Source organism: Populus euphratica, unplaced genomic scaffold (assembly GCF_000495115.2).
Source record: "Populus euphratica unplaced genomic scaffold, PopEup_1.0 scaffold33.1, whole genome shotgun sequence".
NCBI lineage: Eukaryota > Viridiplantae > Streptophyta > Magnoliopsida > Malpighiales > Salicaceae > Populus > Populus euphratica.
In genome coordinates this window covers 739,957-747,566 of record NW_011499906.1, presented here as the reverse complement: position 1 = coordinate 747,566, position 7,610 = coordinate 739,957, and positions in this window count along the sequence as shown.

The following is a 7,610-nucleotide window of genomic DNA, read 5'->3' as shown; positions in this document are numbered from 1 at the left end:
TATTGACGCCAAATTAACTTTTTTAGCAGCCAAAATATGGCTAATCAAACACTTTTTCTCTCATCATCCGTCTTACCAAGCAACTTTCTCTCTTCTCTTTAATTTCAAGGACCAATACATAAAAAAGTAAAGTTTATTATTAAAACATAAAACCATCAAAATAAAGGGACAAAAAATAATGACTTCAACAACCATTTTGTGTTTTAATGTTTCTTTTATCGTGTCCACAAACTCAGCTGCATCACAGCAATCAAATAAGCAAATTCAGTTTGTGTATAGAGAAAAAAATAATAATTCAAGCGAGGCTACGGAGGCCATGCTTGCACACATGGCTAAGGATAAAAAAAAGTCCAAAAGCACCTAGGCCTGGAGACCCAAGCCTTTGTGTCTGGTTGAATTGTTTTCTGAACTAGATGATGTCGGCCACACCATTTTTTTTTTTTTTTAAATGGAGGGCATGTCCTGTGCTTCAGTTTCTAATCACCTTTGGCGATCAAAACATTTGGTTTCGAGTTTTAGGACCTTTAAACTCTATTTTCAACTTGTTTTCACTTAAACACACTAAAAAAACATTTTGGAAATCTTTTAAAATTCATTTTTAATTCTAAAACAACATGTAAACTCTCTAAAATAAAAGGTTAAATGAATAAAAAAAAGGTTTTAGGACTCTTATATATTTTTCCAGCATGTTTAAAGAAAAACATTTTCTCTATTAAAGTCTTTGGGAAAGACAAATAAAGACACCAAATTAGCTTTTTTTAGTGACTAAAACGTTGCTATCCGTTCACTTTATCTCTCCTTAATATTTTTTGATTACTTTCTTTCCTCTCTTAATATTTAGGGAATAAGATGTAAAAATATGAAGTTTGGGTATGAAAGTGAAATTCCAAAATAACATAGACCAAAAAATAGGTAAGCTAAACTTTAGGGAGCAAATTAGATTTTTATGTGACAATATCCAAATGGGGTCTTTTTTATTTGTTATTTGTAAATTTTATCCTTTCTTATTTTAATTCATTTTTTAAATACCAAAAAATTTTTTATTTTACAAAATTGACATTAATATTCTTCAACATTTTGTATATGGAAGAGAATGCAAATTGAAAAAAATTAATATATAAAATCATGCTAATGTAACTTGCTAGTATAAAATTACAAAAAAAAAATAATTTAAATGAAAAAATCATCAAAGTATTCATAAAAACACTACAGTGAATAGTGACATTAAGTTATTAGAAACAATGTTCAGGGCATTGTTTCTTTTTCTAGTTCTTATAGTATATTTGGTAATAGTTAATAAATCATCCAAGTTAATTAATTAAATACATGACCTGAGTTTTAAGATTAGAATAACCTTATAAAAAATAATTAAAATAAATTATGAAGTTTAATTCTCAATAAACCCAATATTGAATGATAAAATTAAAAAATTAAAAAAAGTAAGTAAAAACTAAGGTAACTAGGCTAACCAATAACCCGGGTCATGGAACTGTGATAAACTTATAGAAAAAAATAAATAAACAATATAAAACTCAATTCTCAATCAATCTAATATTGAATGATTAAATTGAGAAAAATCAATAAAAAAATAAAAAATCTAAAGTTAACCTTGATGAACCTGTCAAACCTGGCTCATGAGATCGGAATAACTCTATAGAAAAAAAATTAAAAGAAATTATAAAGTTAAATTCTGAATCAACCCAATATTCACGGATAAAATTGAAAAAAAATATTCAATTAAAAAAAAGATAAAAAAAACTCGAGTTGGCCTACCTAGTTTACACAACTCGCATCTCGGGTCATCAGATCATAAATAACTCACAAAAAGAAAATAAAAAGAATATGAAGCTCATTTCTCAAATTAAACTAACATTGAATGATGAATTTGAGAAAAAAGATCAACTAAAAAAATAAAAAAAATAATTTGAGCCAACTTAAGTTAACCTACCAAAAATGGATCATGAGACTAGGATAAATTCATAGAAAATATAACAAAAAAATTATAAAGTTCAATACCGATCAAAACCAATGTTGGAAAATAAAATTAAAAAAAAAAACTTGAAGACCAAATTGAAAAAGTCTAAAGCATTTCATTGTTCATCTTTATATTAAAATACCAATACCTGTTATCATATGTTAATAATAATTAATAATGTTCATGGCTTGTTTAAAAGACTATATGAAAGGAAAAAAATAGCTATAACATTGATAAACCTCAATTTAATGGGAGGGAAAAACTCCTAAAAACTCTAAAAAAAACATCCTTATAGGCTTAAGTTACCACGCTCGAGCCCAACTACCGTAAAGGTGCATGGGCTTAGGCTTAGAAGCCTAAAAACATGTTAGACATATGCCCAGCTAGTGTTAAGTGTGCTTTGGCCATCTCTTTATCCTTGCAATTTAAGTTCTTCAAGTCATCAATCAATCCTTTCATTTATGTGATAGACCTGCATTAAAACTAGACATTTACCACAAATTATAGGTATCTTGTATTATTAGATACATTATTATAAAACATATTTTAGTTTAGGAGTTATTGATACTTCAAGTGCAAAATGATGATATAAAACCATGATAAAAATACACTTTTAAGTACTAATCACCTACCACTGTTGGTGCTGAGCATGCACCCTAGCAACCTTATAGGCTTCGGCTATTATGCCCAAGCCCAACATGTTGTCAAGCTTAACTGGTGTTAAGCATGCATCCTTGAACCTCTATGGTTTAGGGTGTAGTAACCTGAGCCTAATGTGTTTAAGTTTAAATAGTGCATCTAGATTTATTTTTCATCTTTAATAGGCTCAAATAATTTGTTCGAGCCCAACACTTCCTTGAAAAAATTTTCAGGATCCCACGTGAGTGCTTTAATATTATATATTGATTCAATACATATTATTTTAAATAGAATACAACTTAAAATATTAAAGGGTAATATTACACTTTAACCCCTCATTTCCACACATAAAAAAAATCTATAGAGATATAAATACATTATGAATCCTTTAAATTCAAGTTTTATAATCTCTTTATTCTTAGTATTTTCAGCATATAGATTTTTAAAGTCTATCTCTCTAAAATATCATTGTATTTTCTCTCTCTATAAAGTTACTGATTTAAACATCAGAGAGTCTTCACATCTATTTAAAAAGATCTTTTGGAGGTACTAGGTACCGACTACCAAATACATTGACTTATAAGACATAACTAGTTGCTAGCTACTAGTCAATTAAGCTTTTTATATCAAGTTAGAAGACATATTCGCCAGGAAAAATGGATCAAATTTCTTAAACTAAGGGATAAATCAATTATTCAACATATAAACCTTATTAGCTTATCTTAAACTATTTAAATATTTTAGAACCTCGTAAGCTATGACCAACTACTAGTTACCTTAACTTATAAGACATAACCAGCTGCTAACTATTGACCAATTAAGCTATTCATATCAAGCTAACAGACATTTCAGTTAGGAAAAATAGATCAAATTTCTTAAACTAAGGGATAAATTAATTATCAAATATATAAATTATTGGTTTATCTTAAGCTGCTTGAATATTTTAGGACCTTATCAACCATAACTCTTGTTTATGATTTTGATTTATTTTTAAGCAAAAAATATGTTTTAGTTAGATACAATATTACAGCAACTACACATATAAAACCTTTAGGCGAAAAATTATAAATTGACTAGTTTCATATAAAACAAAAAATAATTCATAACTCTTGATCGGGTTATTAGAAAATTTAGAAAATTTACATGGAGCCTTCTAATATGATGTCTTAGCTTAAGTTAGAATTTCATAATTTTTAGAGAAATTCAAAAATTTGATTAAAAATCCCAATTTGACTAGTTTTACGTTAATGGACATAATTTTAAGTCCATCCATCAGATTGAGTTGAAATTTTATGGGAAGCCTTAAAATATATTGAATAAAATTTGTTTAAAATTTTAAGATAAACGAAGCTTGGTAGTGCTAGCAAAGAATAAGGACTGTCAAATGAAAGCAAAAAATTCATTAAGGGTAAAATGATAATTTTCCATTAGAAATAAAACAAGGCAGCCCCTTTTCTATTATGAACTGCTGACCGGTAGTAACAAATGTGAAAAGAAAAAAAAAAGAGAAGAACATGAGAAATTAAGAGAAAAACAAGAAAAAGTGAAAGAGAGCTTTGAAACTTGTAAGATTACTTGGAACATTAAATTAAGAAATAATCAAGTGAAGGAGGAGGGCTAGCCATATTAGGAGGAGAAGAAAAGTTGGGAGAACTTAGATTGGTAAGCATGAAAAATTAAGATTCTTAGTTGAATGAAGTGTTTTTAAGTTTATTTGAGTAAGTTATCAAACAATGACAAATAAATTTGATTTAATTTCTTATATTCTTGATTTTTCTTTAAATTAAAGTTCTTATGAGAATTTAGGGATTTTGAGAAAAGTAGTAAATATGATGGAATTGAGGTAGAATAGTATAGAAATAGTGGATGTAAATAGTAATTAAGAAAGAAATTGAATAATTTTTAAGAAAAAAAATTGTAATTAAGGATGAGGAAATATAGAAATGAGGTTTGATTGTTTTATATTTAAGAAATGATGTTCTGTATTTTATTTGAAGTATTCAAAATATGAACAAGTGAAAAAACACCATAAGAATATGAAAAGAAGGAAAAAATAAATGGTAGGAATAGTTTATGAGAGAATTCTTTAAGTGAGTTAAAAAAGAGAATGATTAAAACTATATGTTAAAAATAAGGTGACAAATAAATAAAAATTTTGGTGTAAACCCCAATTAAATAAAAGATATTACTTGCTTCAAACTTAGGCACGTATGCGAAATAATAATGGATTAATAATATAACACAATCTAATTGATTCAGGAGTTGTACCGAGAGCAAGGCATCAGGCAAAAGGAGTTGGGCTATCACAAGCAGACAGTAGGTGATTCATAACTTTCTTTTAAAATTCAAATTTCATTATTAGTTATGAGTTGTTTATGATTTATTGATATGAAAAAAGTAGTAGAAGAAACTTGTTTGTAATATAATTCGAATGTTGGGTAATTCTTATGGTATTACCGGTTAGATTATTGGAATTACTGGTTAGATAATAGCTGGATATTGGGTAATATTTATGGAATTACTGATTTGATTGTTGGCCATCTAAGAGGGTTAGCCGGGTTTGAGGTAAAATTATGAATTACCAAATTAAAAATTAAGCAATGAGTATTGGTTGCAGGGATCTTATAAGTATATGATTATTAAATTATGGATGGGTTATTAATGTGGATATGTAGTAAGTTAGTGATGAAAGACAACTTTATATATTTTGAAGAATTATAAACATAATAGCTTTATCATTTTTAATGTGTTATTTTCCTTATTTTTACTAATGTTATGTATACAGGTTTTTCACGAGGTGATATGGAGTGTTAAATATGAGTTTTGTATTTAAATCTGTTTATTTTATGAGATGTAATAAATTTGTTTTATATGTAATTTATATTACATGTAGATTTTAATATGTGTATCATAAAAATGTTTGCTTTTGGTACTTATACATTTTAAAAAAAATAAAAATGTTTGCTTTTGGTACTTATATACATTTTAAAAAAAAGTATGAGTAAGGAACTAATGTTATTAAACTATTAGAAAAGAATACTTAGTAATTATAATCATGTATATTTAAAAGATGGATGCATGTTAATGTAATAATTAGTTCAATATGAATCTTTTGAGTTTATAATTGTTTATAGTTAATGTTTTATTTGTTGATGATGTAAGGTTGAGAAAATATAATGAAATATAGTTATGTGAAATATTGTATGATCAGATGAGATATGATCCAGGATGGTTGGATCAAAATGGAAGTTTTGAGTATTGTGATTGAATGAAGTCTAATCGATAACTTGGTAATATCAGAAAACAAAGAAAACTCTATTGAATTTTTTTTTTGAAAAAATATCATAATCCAAGACATGTTATTCAATATTTGATATTAGTAAAGAAATGTTTGATATTTTATAATGTTACAGCATAAAAATCAACATCCTAACAAAATAGAATGGAGGAGACAAATCCATGTAGCCAACCCAATTAATATGAAATAATAGTTCAGTAGAATAACTTAAATTGTTGGGTTTTTCATACTTTTACCACCTAATATGGAATGACTTGAATTTGATTTCATTTAACATAGAATAGAAAAGTTGAAAGAAGACATGCTATACAATTATAAAGGAGTACTGCATATGAGATAACAAATGAACTACAATCACCCAAAACCAACCAGACCAACTCTTTTAACTTAATTACAAATTAAAAAAGAAAAGAGTTACACTTGCATTTTATGCAAAAACAAAACAAAAAAATCAGAAAAATATCAAATGTAAATACTATTTGTGGGACTACATGAAAAACTTCCACACAAATAAAGGCCAACCTCTTTCCATTTCAGCCTTCAACCTTTTAATTTATTCACCTAACTTCATAATTAAATTTTGATTATAAGAATCAATTCAATTTCACCTCTATCAATTCTTAAAATGACCCTCTAAGTTTAATGTTTTTATCAACTTTGTTCTTGACCTTAAATATTTTTAATTTTGTCCATGATTATTTTTAAACTTTTAAATTCTTCAATTTCATCTCTAATTACATCTAATTAGGTCCCTAAATTCACATGTCTTTTATAAAAAGATCCTTGATCTTTAATTTCTTTGATTTGGCCCATAATTGACCTTAACACTTTGATTTTCTTATAAGTTTATCCTTGATTTCATCCAGTTAAGTTTGGAAAAACCAAATCTCATTATCTAAAATTCCAAACTTCAAATGTTTGATATTTTATAATGTTACAGCACAAAAATCAACATCCTAACAAAATTAATTAAGCCCAACTCAAGCTTCCATACTTAATTTTTCACTAATTACATCCCTAATAAAATTAATTTGACCCATTAAAAGCCTAATTAAGTCGAAGTACTTGATTCATTCTTTTAATTTGACCTAAATTAATTCTAAAATTTAATTAAACCTTTAATTAGGCATATGATTGAATCAAATTTGCCTATTAAAAGCCTAATTAAGTCCCAGACTTAATTTTTATGCAAATTCATCCTAAAATCATTTAATTTAATCTTGAATTTATATTATTTTCCAATCTTGGGTACAATAGGATACAATTAAGCTTGGTTCCTCCAAGCATTTGATACTCTTCTCAACCTACTCTTGCCAAGTTACTAGTTTTTTTTTTTTTTAAAAAGACAATTTTAGAGGGAACCTGAAATTGAGTTATGACATTCACCTAAATTTTATTTTTATAGGGCTTTGATGTAATCTAGTTTTTATTACATAATTTAAATTTTAAGTTATTTTATTTCCAATTTTTTTCGTGATAAGTGTTTATCTTTGATCTTATTTCTTGCAATTTTCTTGCTGGAAATTTTTTATCTATTTAATCATAATGAAACTGAAAGATAGTTGATTAGTACTTAAAAATGTATTTTTTTTTATTAAGGTTTTATGTCATCATTTTGCACTTGAAGTATCAATAACTCCTTAACTAAAATATGTTTTATAATAATATATCTAATAATATAAGATACCTTTAATTTGT